The sequence below is a fragment of the Heptranchias perlo genome, chromosome 25, assembly GCF_035084215.1.
Source record: "Heptranchias perlo isolate sHepPer1 chromosome 25, sHepPer1.hap1, whole genome shotgun sequence".
Taxonomy (NCBI): Eukaryota; Metazoa; Chordata; class Chondrichthyes; order Hexanchiformes; family Hexanchidae; genus Heptranchias; species Heptranchias perlo.
The window spans coordinates 1105446-1119477 of NC_090349.1; the positions used below are offsets into that span (position 1 = coordinate 1105446).

Below are 14032 nucleotides of genomic sequence, written 5' to 3' on the forward strand. Positions count from 1 at the left end.
TTCCTATGACCAAATGCCATGTCCCTATTAACATTAGTTTACTCAGCAAAAACCAAGGACCTTCCTGGTCTGTACGGCTCAGTTGCTCGGATCCTTAACCCTACCAGGGAGCATGAGTTAAAACATTTAATGTAGTAGTTGTATGCTTAGCATTGATTTAAACTGCAGTAATAATTGGCATCTACTACAAAAAGAAACCTCAGATTCCAAGTAGTAATTGAAGGTATTTTAATGTATGAGTCGTGTATTTTTAGTATGTCATGGCCGTAGCTCTCTTTGGCTTTGTGAAGACGAGATCAACTGTCTTTCCAAACACACTATGATAGAGACATGACATATTATTTCTGTTTTCCTACAGAGTGAACCAGATTTGGAGAAGGGCCTGGAGATGCGAAAATGGGTTCTATCTGGAATCCTAGCCAGTGAGGAAACATACTTGAATCATCTAGAGGCACTCTTATTGGTATGTATAAAGTACCCTTTTTCTGAAGGACAAATCTATTTACTATTTACTATTTGCTATTCAAGCAACAACAGGATATAGTCCAATGAAGAATTGAGGACAGGGCGAGTTGATTGAAGCACTGGACTCGGCAGACTATGCAAAGGCCCATTCAAAAACACACACTGAGCACATGGCACAGGCTCCACCAATTCTACCCACCCAGATGAAGGAATGTTGGAGCAATTGTGACATAATTTGCCCACTCTTACACACATTCAGTCCTGTCCAGGCTTCCAGTCCTTCTGAAGGGCGGGGGGTTGGGGGTCATAGAAGTGACAAAGCACACGACAGGTGTGATTGTCCCCTGGAATACTGCCCTATGATTGTGTGACTTCCTACCCAAGGATAGATAGAATACATAGAAGTTTTACAACATGGAAACAGGCCATTCAGCCCAACCAGTACATGTTGGCATTTACCCTTCACACGAGCTGATAGTTCTATTAACATTTACCCGCCTTGTTCCTATATTCCTTCAACCCCTTTTCCTTCATCCAACAATCTAACCTTGAATGTTGACATAGTTTCTGTAGCAGCCAGTATCCCTGGAACATAAGATTCTCTGGGGTAAGCACACTAGCACAGTTAAGCATATTCACAGCACAAAGGCACAGCTTTCTGTCACCCTCACAACTGGCATGTGGACTTCTATCTCACAAGTACACATCTGAGCAGGTAAAGTATGGGCTACAAACAAAATACTGGAAACACACAGGATGCTGATTGGCACCTGAAAGAAAAAGAAAGATTCAAGTTTCAGGCCTTCACCTCCCCATAACCCCACAGTTTCACCTAATCACTACTTCGGGATTGACCTGGTCTTTGCTCCTCTTTTGTGCTTTGGTGGTGTCCTGTAAATTGCGTCTTGGCTCTTCATCTGGGTTTCTTGAAATAAAAAAAATGTCATTCGCAAGATGCAGTTAAGTGTAGCTTGGTTGCTTCCCCACATAGTGGGAGAGTGAGTAACTGATCAAATAAGTAATTCAGAGCTGTTTGAATGCATCTCCTGGGAGCTTTGTAGCATTTTACAGAGAGAAAAAGGAACAGGCCAAATGGAATAGAAAACAAATTGGAGCTAATATCTCCCAATAGACATAATTTTGTAACTGATGCCTGATATTTGGGATGAATTTATTTTCGTCACTCATGATTTTAAACATCATACATTAGGGTTGTCCTTGATTTCTTTATCTTTTTATGCAGTTTAATTAAATCAAACTGTGGGCCCATATTGATAACAATTTTGTAAATAGTTACCACAGAATAGCAAAGGGGAGGGAAGCATGGGAAATCTAGCAAAGAGGAGAAGGAAGTGTAGCAGAGAAAGGAAGGTAGAGCCCAAGGGTCGGCCGCATACCGATGGAGGATCCCCACCCCAAGCACCACCCATACCACCTCCACTTCCAGTGGCTCTGGCGCAGCCATTCTGCTGTCTAGAAAAATGGGAGTGTTGGTTACGGTCTAATGGAGCCTTCCCCCTCTTTGCCAGATTTTCTATGCATCCCTCCCTCTCTGCTGTAACCATGTATACCTCCTCTCGGCCCATCTTTTGTTTCTTTACTTTTCCCATTATCACCCCCTTTTGACTTGCACCATTATCCTTTTTGACAATTAACCACACCTGCTGTCCATCCTATCACAGACCTTCACTGTTGATCTTTCCTGCTCCCCACTCCTTGTCGCCTCCCCCCCCCCCCCCCAACCCTTTTCCCTGGCTCTGTACTTGCTTAAAAGCTGTTAATCTCTAACATCCAGTTTTGATGTAAGGTCAACAATCTGAAACGTTAACTCTGTTTCTCTCTCCACAGATGCTGCCTTGTTTTCTGCATTTTCTGTGTTAATTTCAGATTTCCAGCATCTGCAATATTTTGCATTAACTTTTTAACAATTATGTTGCTACAGTGATTTTTGTGAATTTTCACAACTTACAGGTGAAGTGCAAAACTGGGACTTTGTACTTTAATGTTTAAACTGCTGAAATAACTGTTTCATTACTCTTACTGGTATGTATAGAGTACCCTTTTTCTGCAGGACATATCTATTAAACATTCAAGCAATAACAGGACCCCATTCCCATTAAACTGCTAACCACCCAACTTCCGTTCCCGGCCCCCATGTCAGCTGATATTGTTAATGGTTCCATCTCCTCAGGTACTGTCCCCCTCCCTTTCAAATCTGCTGTCATCACCCCACCCCACTCCTTAAAAAAAACTACCCATGACAGCTTCTATCCTTGCAAACTACCACCCCATCTCCAACCTCCATTTCCTTTTCAAACTCCTTGAACATGTTGTCGCCTCCCAAATCTGTGCCCATCTTTCCTGCAGCTCCATGTTTGAATCCCTCCAATCAGGTTTCCGCCCCTGCCACAGCACGGAAACGGCCCTAATCAAAGTCCAAATGACATCCTATGTGACTGTGACCTCCTCATCCTTCTCAATCTGTCTGAAACCTTTGACATGGTTGACCACACCATCCCCCTCCACGCCTCTCCTCCATTGTCCAGCTGGGTGGGACTTCCCCCACCTGGTTCCATTCTTGTCTGTCCAGTTGTAGCCAGAGAATCACCTGCGATGACTTCTCTTCCCGCTCCCGCACAGTTAGCTCTGGAGTCCCCCGAAGATCTATCCTTGGCCCGCTGCTATTTCTCATCTACGTGCTGCTCCTCGGTGACATCATCTGAAAACACGTCAGGTTCCACATGTACCCTGACGACACCCAGCTCTACCTCACCACCATCTCTCCTGACCCTTAAAATGCCTATGATTTGTCACATTGCTTGTCTGACATCCAGTATTGGATGTGCAGCTCATTTGCTGCTGAAACACTCATCCATGCTTTTGTTAACTCTAGTCTCAACTATTCCAAAACTCTCCTAGCTGGCCTCCCACCTTTCACCCTCCATAAACTCCAACTCATCCAAAACTAACTTGCACTAAGTCCTGTTCACCCATCACTCCTGTGCTAGCTGACTTACATTGGCTACTTAGAACCTGCCTCCTTTTGACCAAGCTTTTGGTCACCTGACCTAATATCTCCTATGTGGCTCGGTGTCAAATTTTGTTACTATTCCTGTGAAGCTCCTTTGGACGTTTTACTACATTAAAGATGCTATATAAATGCACGTTGTTGTTACATAGAACAGGCCATTCGCCCAACAGGTCTATGCTGGTGTTTATGCTCCACACGAACCTCCCTCAACCAGTTATCCATCTCACTCATTTAATTGATCTGCCCTTTGACGACCAGCAACATTCAGGTAGCAATAACAAAAGCCTAAAGGTAAAAGAAACAGGAGGTGAGTGTAAAGGTCAGACCAGGTTAAGGAATAAAGAAAACATAAACAATCAAGGAACAAAGACAGTTAAAAATAAAGTAAAAGGAATAACTATTAAAGATGAGTTAATGTGCACAGATTCCAAAATTAAACAGGGGAACTGGAGGCAATAATCCATAGCGAGAAATCAGATGTAGTAAGAATAACTGAAACATGGCTACATAAAGAACAGGACTGGCAACTAAATATTGCAGGTTATAACATAATCGGAAAGGACAGGGAAGGAAGAGGAGAATGGAGTAGCTGTACTAATTACAGATAACATAATGGCAGCAGAAAAAAGGGACAGAACGAACAGAAGGATAGAAGCAGAATCCATATGGATTGAAATAAATAATAAGAAGGGATCGATCGCACTAATCGGGGTGTTCTACAGTCCACCTAATAGTGGATCGGAGGTAGAGGAAGAAATATGTAACCAAATATGTGACACAGAATAATAATCATGGGAGATTTTAACTACCCCCAAATAGACTGGCAAGAAGAGTTAGGTAAAGGGTTTCATGGAATGGAGTTTTTAAATATGTGCATGAGTCCTATCTTACCCAGTACGTAAAAAGCCCACCAGGAGAGGAAGCACTGCTGGATCTCGTAATGAGAAATGAACCAGAGCAGATAGGAGAAATAAGTGTTGGGGAACATCTGGGCAATAGCGATCATAACATAATGAGGTTTAAGATAAAGATTGAGAAGGTCATAAGTAAGACAAAGACCGAAGTAATAAATTGGAAAAAAGCTGATTTAAAGGGGATGAGGGTGGAACTAGGAAAAATAAACTGGAAAAATTTACTGACTAACAAAGAAATAAAATAGCAGTGGGAAACATTTAAAACAGTGATCAATAGAGTCCAGGAGAAATATATCCCACTAAAAAACAAGAATAAACTAGCAAGTAATGACACACCATGGTTGAATACAGAAATAAGGGAAAAATTAAAACGAAAGAAAAGGCATACACTAAGATTCATAATACAGTAGAGAACCAGGCTGAATACAGAAAGTACAGAGGAGATCTAAAAAAGGGAATAAGAGGGGCAAAGAGATGAGAATAGATTAGCGGCTAACATAAAAGGGAACCCAAAAGTCTTTCATAAACTTAAATAGTAAAAGGGTAGTCAAAGGAAGGGTGGAGCCGATTAGGGACAAAAAAGGAGATCTTCTCATGGAAGCAGAGGGAATGGCTGAGGCACTAAAGGAATACTTTGCATCGGTCTTCACTAGAGAAGAGGATGCTGTCATTGTAGCAGTAAAGGAGGAGGTAATAGTGATAGTGGATAGGATAAAAATAAAGAGGAGATACTTAAAAAAAATTGGCAGTACTCAAAGTTGAAAAGTCTCCCGGTCCAGATGGGATGCATCCTAGATTACTGAGGGAAGGAAGGGTGGAAATTGCGGAGGCTCTGGCCACAATCTTCCAATCCTCCATAGATATGGTGAAGGTCGGAGGACTGGAGGATTGTAAATGTTACACCCCTGTTCAAAAAAGGGGAGAGGGATAAAGCCGGCAATTACAGGCCCGTCTGCCTAACATTGGTGGTAGGGAAACTTTTAACGACAAAAATCCGGTACAAAATGAATTGGCACTTGAAAATGTCTGGGCTAATAAATGAAAGTCAGCACAGATTTGTTAAAGGAAAATCGTGTTTGACTAACTTGATTGAGTTCTTTGATGAAGCAACGGAGAGGGTTGATGAGGGTAGTGCAGTTGAGGTTGTGTATATGGACTTTCAAAAGGCATTTGATAAAGTACCACATAATAGACTTGTTACCAAAATTAAAGCCCATAGGATTGAAGGGACAGTGTCAGTGTGGATACAAAATTAGCCAGGGGACAGAAAGCGGAGAGTAGTGATGAATGGTTGTTTTTCAGACTGGAGGGAAGTATACAGTGGTGTTCCCCAGGGGTCAGTATTAGGACCACTGCTCTTTTTGATATATATTAATGACCTGGACTTGGGTATAGAGGGTATAATTTCAAAGTTTACGGATGACACGAAACTCGGATATGTGGTAAACAATGTGGAGGATAGTAACACACTTCAGGAGGACATAGACAGACTGGTGAAATGGGCAGACACATGTCAGATGATATTTAAAGCAGAGAAGTGTGAAGTGATGCATTTTGGTAGGTAGAATGAGGAGAGACAATATAAACTAAATGGTACAATTTTAAAGGGTGTTCAGGAACAGAGAGACCTGGGGGTGCACATACACAAACCTTTTGAAGGTGGCAGCTGAGAAAGCTGTTAAAAAAGCATATGGGATCCTGAGCTTTATTAATAGAGGCATAGAGAACAAAAGCAAGGAAGTTATGCTAAGCCTTCATAAAACACTGGTTCGGCCTCAGCTGGGGTATTGTTTTCAATTCTGGGCACCGCACTTTAGGAAGGAGAGGGTGCAGAAGAGATTTATGACAATGGTACCAGGGATGAGGGAGTTCAGTTATGGGAGAGATTGGAGAAGCTGGGATTGTTCTCCTTAGAACAGAGAAGGTTAAAGGGAGATTTGATCGAGATGTTCAAAATCATGAATGGTTTTGACAGAGTAAATAAGGAGAAACTGATTCTAATGGCAGAAGGATCGGTAACCAGAAGACACAGATTTAAGGTGATCGGCAAAAGAGCCAGAGGTGACATGAGGAAACATTTTTTAATGCAGTGAGTTGTAATGATCTGGAATGCACTGCTTGAAAGTGTGGTGGAAGCAGATTCAAAAAAGAATTGGATAAATACTTGAAGGGAAAAAAATTACAGCACTATGGAGAAAGAACAGAGGAGTGGGACTAATTGGATAGCTGTTTCAAAGAGCCGGCACAGGCACAATGGGCCGAATGGCCTCTTCCTGTGCTGTACCTGCTATGATACTATGAAGTACATAGACAACAAAGGCGAGGATGACAAAAGGGAATATGAAGAGGTTAGGAAAGAAGTCAATAAAACAATCAGGAAAGCAAACAGAAACTATGAAATTAAATTATCAAAGAATATAAAAAGAAATAGTAAAGTATTCTACAGACACATAAATAACAAAGGAAAAATCAGGATAGGTTTAGGGCTACAGGGATACACACGATAAACTCACAGGTAATGACAGTGAAATGGCAGAAATATTAAATAATTACTTTGCCTCAGTATTTACCAGGGAGATTAACATGGTGGGCAGGACATTAGAAGAAGAGATCAAAAAAGATATAAAGACATTTAAGATAGAAAGGGGGGAGATAATTGATAAACTAATCAAACATAGAGAGGATAAAACCCCCGGTCCGGATGGATTGCATCTCCGCATATTAAAAGAAGTTAGGAGAGCGATAGCAGAGGCCCAATATATATGTATATTTAAAAATTCATTAGAAAAGGGAATAGTGCCAGAGGACTGGTGGACAGCTAATGTGATTCCTGTATTTAAAAAGGGAGATGGAACAAGTCCAGGGAACTATAGGCCAGTTAGCTTAACGCCAGTGGTAGGAAAGATAATAGAATCTTTACTCAAAGATGTAACTGAAAAACATCTAGAGGACGAAAATATAATAAAGAATAGTCAGCACGGATTTCAAAAGGGAGGGTCATGCTTGACCAACCTTATTGAATTCTTTGAAGAAGTAACAGAAAGGGTAGATAAGGGTGGTGCAGTAGATGTGATATATTTGGATTTTCCTTCAGTAAGGTACCACATAGTAGACTCAATGACTAAGGTCAGAGCATGTGGAGTGGGGACAAGTCGCTGAATGGATAGCAAGCTGGCTACAAAACAGAAAAGAGAGAGTAGGGGTTAAAGGTCAGACTGGCAAAAAGTAGGAAGTTGTGTTCCACGAGGATCGGTGCTGGGACCACTCTTTATCATTTACATAAACGATTTGGTCTCGGGAATCGGAAGTACAATTTCAAAATTTGCAGACGACACCATATTGGGGTGTAGTTAATACTGAGGAGGACTGCGACAAAATACAGGAAGTCATTATACAGAATGGGTGTGTAAATGGCAAATGGATTTGAATAAAGATAAATGAGGTATTCTATTTTGGTAGGAAGAATAAAGAGGCCACATACTGCTTGGATAATAAGAGTCTAAGTGGAGTAGAGGAGCAGACGGCTCTGGGGGTGCAGATTCACAAATCACTAAAAGTAGCGACGCAGGTTAATAAGGCCATTTTAAAAAAAAGCAAACCAAGCACTGGGGTTCATTTCTAGACGGATAGAATTGAAAAGCAGAGAAGTTATGTTAAACTTGTATAAAACCTTGGTTAGACCACACTTGGAGTACTGCGAACAGTTCTGGTCTCCATATTATAAAAAAGATATAGAGGCACTGAAGAAGGTGTAAAAAAAAGATTTACAAGGATGATACCAGAACTGAGAAGTTATATCTATCAGGAAAGATTGAGCAGGCTGGGGCTATTTTCTATAGAAAAGAGAAGACCGAGGGGTGACCTGATAGAGGTCTTTGAGATTATGAAAGGGTTTGATAGGGTAGATGTAGAGAAGATATTTCCACTTGTGGGGGAGACCGGAACCAGGGGCCATAAATATAAGATAGTCACTAATAAATCCAATAGGGAATTCAGGAGAAACTTCTTTATTCAGAGAGTAGTTCGAATGTGGAACTCGCTACCACAAGGAGTGGTTGAGGTAAATAGCATAGATGCATTTAAGGGGAAGCTAAATAAACACATGAGGGAGAAAGGAATAGAAGGATTTGTTGATTGGGTTAGATGAAGTAGGGAGGGAGGAGACTCATGTGGAGTATAAACACCAGCATGGACCAGTTGGGTCGAATGGTCTGTTTTTGTGCTGTACGTTCTATGTAAAACTGTTTACAAATATAGTACAGATATTATTTTTCTGTGGAAATCATTCAAACATTTGCAGCTTGTTTTTTCCCCTTCCTCAATTTTTCCCCATTTTAATTTCACGTTTTTGTTTGTGTGTTTCTGTTAAATAGCTTGCAAGTCCTTTAACCCATTAGTTCCCTTTCTGTGATTTGTGTGTTTGTTGACTCCCTTCCCTCCCCTTAGTCCTGTCGTTTCTCCCCCCAACCTTACTGATTAAGTTTATTTTTCAGTCCTCTCCTGATGAAAGGTACACATCAAACGGGGCATCGTAATCTGTCTTTTCTCATTACAGATGCTGACTGATGTGTGTATTTCCACCATTTTCTGTTTTTATTTCAGGTTTCTAGCATTTGTGGTTTTTTCCTTTCTATTATTTTTGTTTACCTTCGATTTCATTCATTTGAATCCCCATTATTGGTTGAGAAGGTGGGCAGTTGAATTGTTCCTGGGCCACTGCTGGGAGATTTGGCTGAGAGCTGCCTGGTGTTATCCGACCTTCAGTTTCTCCTTCCCATTTTGTTCCCAGGTGCCTGACCTTTGCTTGTTACTATATTCAGTAGCGTGGCCCAACATTAGCAATGAAACTTGGGTTTCACCCATGCTATTGAACTACCAGTTTGACAGAAGTGATCCAGAGTTATGGGAACATGGGCCATTTCTCCGCGCGAGCCTGTTCTGCCATTCAATGAGGTCATGGCTGATCTGTGACCTCACTCCATATACCCACCGTAGCCCCAAAGCCTTAATATATTTGGTTAACAAAAATCCTTCAATCTCAGATTTAAAATTAACAATTGAGCTACCATCAACTGTCGTTTGCAGAAGAGTGTTCCAAACTTCCACCACCCTTTGCATGTAGAAGTATTTCCTAACTTCACTCCTGAAAGTCCTGGCTGTAATTTTTTGGTTATGGGGGACTGTCGCTCTCTAACCAGTATTCATTTCTGAATACTGGTAGGGGAGAGGGCTCCTCTGGGGAGTGCAGCCAGAGCCAAGTCCACAGCACCATGAATGGCTCAGCTGTACGCGATGGGGGAGGAGAAATGTCAGGACAGCAATAATGATAGGGGATTCTATAGTTAGGGGAGCAGACAGGCGTTTCTGTGGCCGCAGACGTGATTCCAGGATGGTTTGTTGCCTCCCTGGAGCCAGGGTCAAGGATGTCACTGAGCGGCTGCAAGGGGGAGGGTGAACAGCCAGAGGTCGTGGTCCATATCTGTACCAACGACATGGGTAGAAAGAGGGATAAGGTCCTGCAAGCAGATTTTAAAGAGTTAGGAAAGAGATTAAGAAGTAGGACCTCCGAAGGTAGTAATCGCCAGATTACTCCCAGTGCCAAGCGCTAGTGAGTATAGAAATAGGCGGATAGAGCAGATGAATGTGTGGCTGAAGAGATGGTGCAGGAGGGAGGGCTTTAGATTCCTGGAGCATTGGAACCGGTTCTGGGGGAGGTGGGACCTGTACAAGCCGGACGGGTTGCACCTCAACAGAGCCGGGGCCAATATCCTTGTGGGGAGGTTCGCTAGTGCTGTGGGGAAGGGTTTGAACTAATTTGGCAGGGAGATGGGCACCAGGATGTAGCAATGGAAAGGAGAAACAAGGTGCACAAAGGGTCGGGCGAGAAAGATAGCCCAAGAGTAAGAAACAGTACAGTATTAGGTGGGATCAGATTAAAGGAAAGTACAAGAAAGTTTAAGATAGGTTTGCAGTGACTGTGCGTAAACACATGAAGCACGGGAAACAAGGTTGGTGAGCTGCAGGCCCAGCATATTCCCTACTCTACCATTACCAATAAGCCAGGGGATGAACCCTGGTTCAATAAGGAGTGCAGAAGAGCATGCCAGGAGCAGCACCAGGCGTAGCACCAGGCGTACCTAAAATGAGGTGCCAACCTGGTGAAGCTACAACTCAGGACTACATGCATGCTAAACAGCGGAAGCAACATGCTATAGACAGAGCTAAGCGATTCCACAACCAACGGATCAGATCAAAGCTCTGCAGTCCTGCCACATCCAGTCGTGAATGGTGGTGGACAATTAAACAACTAACGGGAGGAGGAGGCTCTGTAAACATCCCCATCCACAATGATGGCGGAGGCCAGCATGTGAGTGGAAAAGGCAAGGCTGAAGTGTTTGCAACCATCTTCAGCCAGAAGTGCTGAGTGGATGATCCATCTCGGCCTCCTCCCGATATCCCCACCATCACAGAAGCCAGTCTTCAGCCAATTCGATTCACGCCGACAATGTGGAAAATTGCTCAGGTACGTCCTGTCCACAAAAAGCAGGACAAATCCAATCCGGCCAATTACCGCCCCATCAGTCTACTCTCAATCATCAGCAAAGTGATGGAAGGTGTCGTCGACAGTGCTATCAAACAGCACTTACTCACCAATAACCTGCTCACCGATGCTCAGTTTGGGTTCCGCCAGGACCACTCGGCTCCAGACCTCATTACAGCCTTGGTCCAAACATGGACAAAAGAGCTGAATTCCAGAGGTGAGGTGAGAGTGACTGCCCTTGACATCAAGGCAGCATTTGACCGAGTGTGGTACCAAGGAGCCTGAGTAAAGTTGAAGTCAATGGGAATCAGGGGGAAAACTCTCCAGTGGCTGGAGTCATACCTCGCACAAAGGAAGACGGTAGTGGTTGTTGGAGGCCAATCATCTCAGCCGAGGACATTGCTGCAGGAGTTCCTCAGGGCAGTGTCCTTGGCCCAACCATCTTCAGCTGCTTCATCAATGACCTTTCCTCCATCATAAGGTCAGAAATGGGGATGATGACTGCACAGTGTTCAGTTCCATTCTCAACCCCTCAGATAATGAAGCAGTCCGAGCCCGCATGCAGCAAGACCTGGACAGCATCCAGGCTTGGGCTCATAAGTGGCAAGTAACATTCGCACCAGACAAGTGCCAGGCAATGACCATCTCCAACAAGAGAGAGTCTAACCACCTCCCCTTGACATTCAAAGGCATTACCGTCGCCGAATCCCCCACCATCAACATCCTGGGGGTCACTATTGACCAGAAACTATTCTATGATTCTATGTCTCCTAGTCCGAGATGCCCCAACCAGCGGAAATAGTTTCTCTCTATCTACCCTATCAGTTCCCCTTAATATCTTGAAAACTTTGATCAAATCACCCCCTAATCTTCTAAATTCCAATGAATACAACTCCAAGTTTGTGCAATCTCTCCTCGTAATTTAACCCTTAAGAGTCCAGGTATCATTCTGGGACACTGCTAACATTTGTTTTACTTGTAAATGTACCCTTGTTTGGACAGTGTTAATGTTCAGGGACTACGGCTGAATGTCATAATCCAGTGTAACTGAGATGCTATTCAAGTGACCATAATAATCTTAGTTGCAATAGGAATTTGTGTTAAAGCTCATTGGGCAGAATGCAGAAACCTTTATTCTGCATGTCACCTTAGTCTTAACATTGAAGTATTTGATACTGACATTGGATACTATAATATGCCTTTATCATTTTAGTGATCACAAAAAGTCACAAAAAATATAACTTCCATCATCCACACTGGGGAAGGTCTGACTTGATGTAGCTGGCGCCATAAATTGTGGCTAAGTTGTGGGGGAAGTTTGTGACTTCTAATCTGAAATAGATTATGTAGAGATATTCACACATAGTAACTCGCAATGTTTTAACACCGTATATCATATTTATACAATGGTGCTTTTCTTAAATCTTGTAAATTGAAACAGTTATACATGCTTTTATCAAATGTAGAGTCCATTTCTTCCATGCCGTCCTCAGCAGCCTGTTGACTTCCATCTTCGATAAGCACCATTGTCTGGATCCTAAATCTCACTGTCTCAGTTGCCCATCATCCCTCTTCTTGCTGACCCTACATTGGCTTCCTGTTTCCAGCACATAAAATAGTCCCCATCTACAAATCCTAGCAAGCCTCACCCTGCCATTCCCCTGAAACCTCCACCAGCCCTATCCTCCCCATCAAAATTAGTAGTCAAGCCTTTAGGCATCTTGGTCCTACTCTCTGCAGTTCTCTCCCTAAATCTCTCTGCCTGTCAAAGCTTCCCTAAATCCTATCGGTTTGAAGTTTGAAGTGCCTTGGATATTTTTTTGTTAAAGGCAATATATGTGCAAGTTGTAAGATAAAAGATTTTGTAACATTGGAACGTGAAACAAAATAATCACACAGTATAATGCAATTGTATCTGGAAGTACTTACATTGCAATTACTTGTTATATCCCAATTACGACTGAAAGATACCTGTGGAGTGATATTTTATGGTGATACTGTCACACTTCTAGAATTGAGTTTGTTGGTATTCTGTTATCTAGGAGTTGCATTTGTATGCATTTGCAATGATCCTTCATTTTATTATACCTTTATCTTGCAGCCAATGAAACCTCTTAAAGCAGCTGCCACCACATCTCAGCCCGTCCTCACCAATCAGCAAATAGAGACCATCTTCTTCAAAGTGCCTGAGCTTTATGAGATACACAAGGAATTCTATGATGGCCTTTTCCCCAGAGTTCAGCAGTGGAGTCACCATCAGTGTGTTGGAGACCTCTTTCAAAAACTGGTAACCTCATATAATGACCTTTGTGAACCTCAGATATGGAACTATATCAAATCATTCTAAAGATTCAAATAGGTTATATCAACTGGAGTGCTCTAAGCAGCTAATTAGTTAGCTTCTCAAAAATTTCCATCAGTTTTATGAAGCTTGACCTGCTACATCTGAACACATGCTGAGCATTCCTAATGGCTCTACACTCTTCAGATGAACATTGATAGCATCAAGTAAAATACTGTTAAGCATTTTCCATTATCTATGTTGGGTTAAATGGTCCATAATTTCATGTCTCATTCATGGTTCATGACTCAATTATTTTTTGAATATCAGTTAACATTTGCTTCCCTCTAATCCCCAGGTGTTCCTTTGCTGGCTCGACACTGTATATACTTAGAGTTTACTAAATTAAATAAACCACACCCGTAACATCTCCTATGTTTATTTATAATATGCTGGAGGGAGCAAACCATCACAACCTATTAACAAGAGTTGAAGTATTTTCTCTGAATTTCAGTTGCAAGTGAAAAGAGAGATAAAAGTGTTTTAGAAATCTCTAGGGATGAGTGTTGCCGTGTTTATTACTGGAGTTTAATTATATGCATAATCTGCATTTTAGTTTGTTGCATTTCAGCACAAATATTGATGGGTCAGAGTGCCAGTAAACATTCCTGGCAGGTTAAGACGTGGAAAGTGATCTTTGAGACTAAATGCCCAGTCAAGATGTGCAGACATGTATTGGTGCATCACTCACAATGTTTCCAATTGCATAAAGCTGTGCAGAACATAAACCCACTTCACTT

General features: G+C 42.2%; 1 pseudogene; it reads left to right on the plus strand.

Annotated features, from left to right (window-relative positions):
- Positions 1-14032, plus strand: part of LOC137341921 (breakpoint cluster region protein-like) — a 743894-nt pseudogene that overhangs the window by 383131 nt on the left and 346731 nt on the right.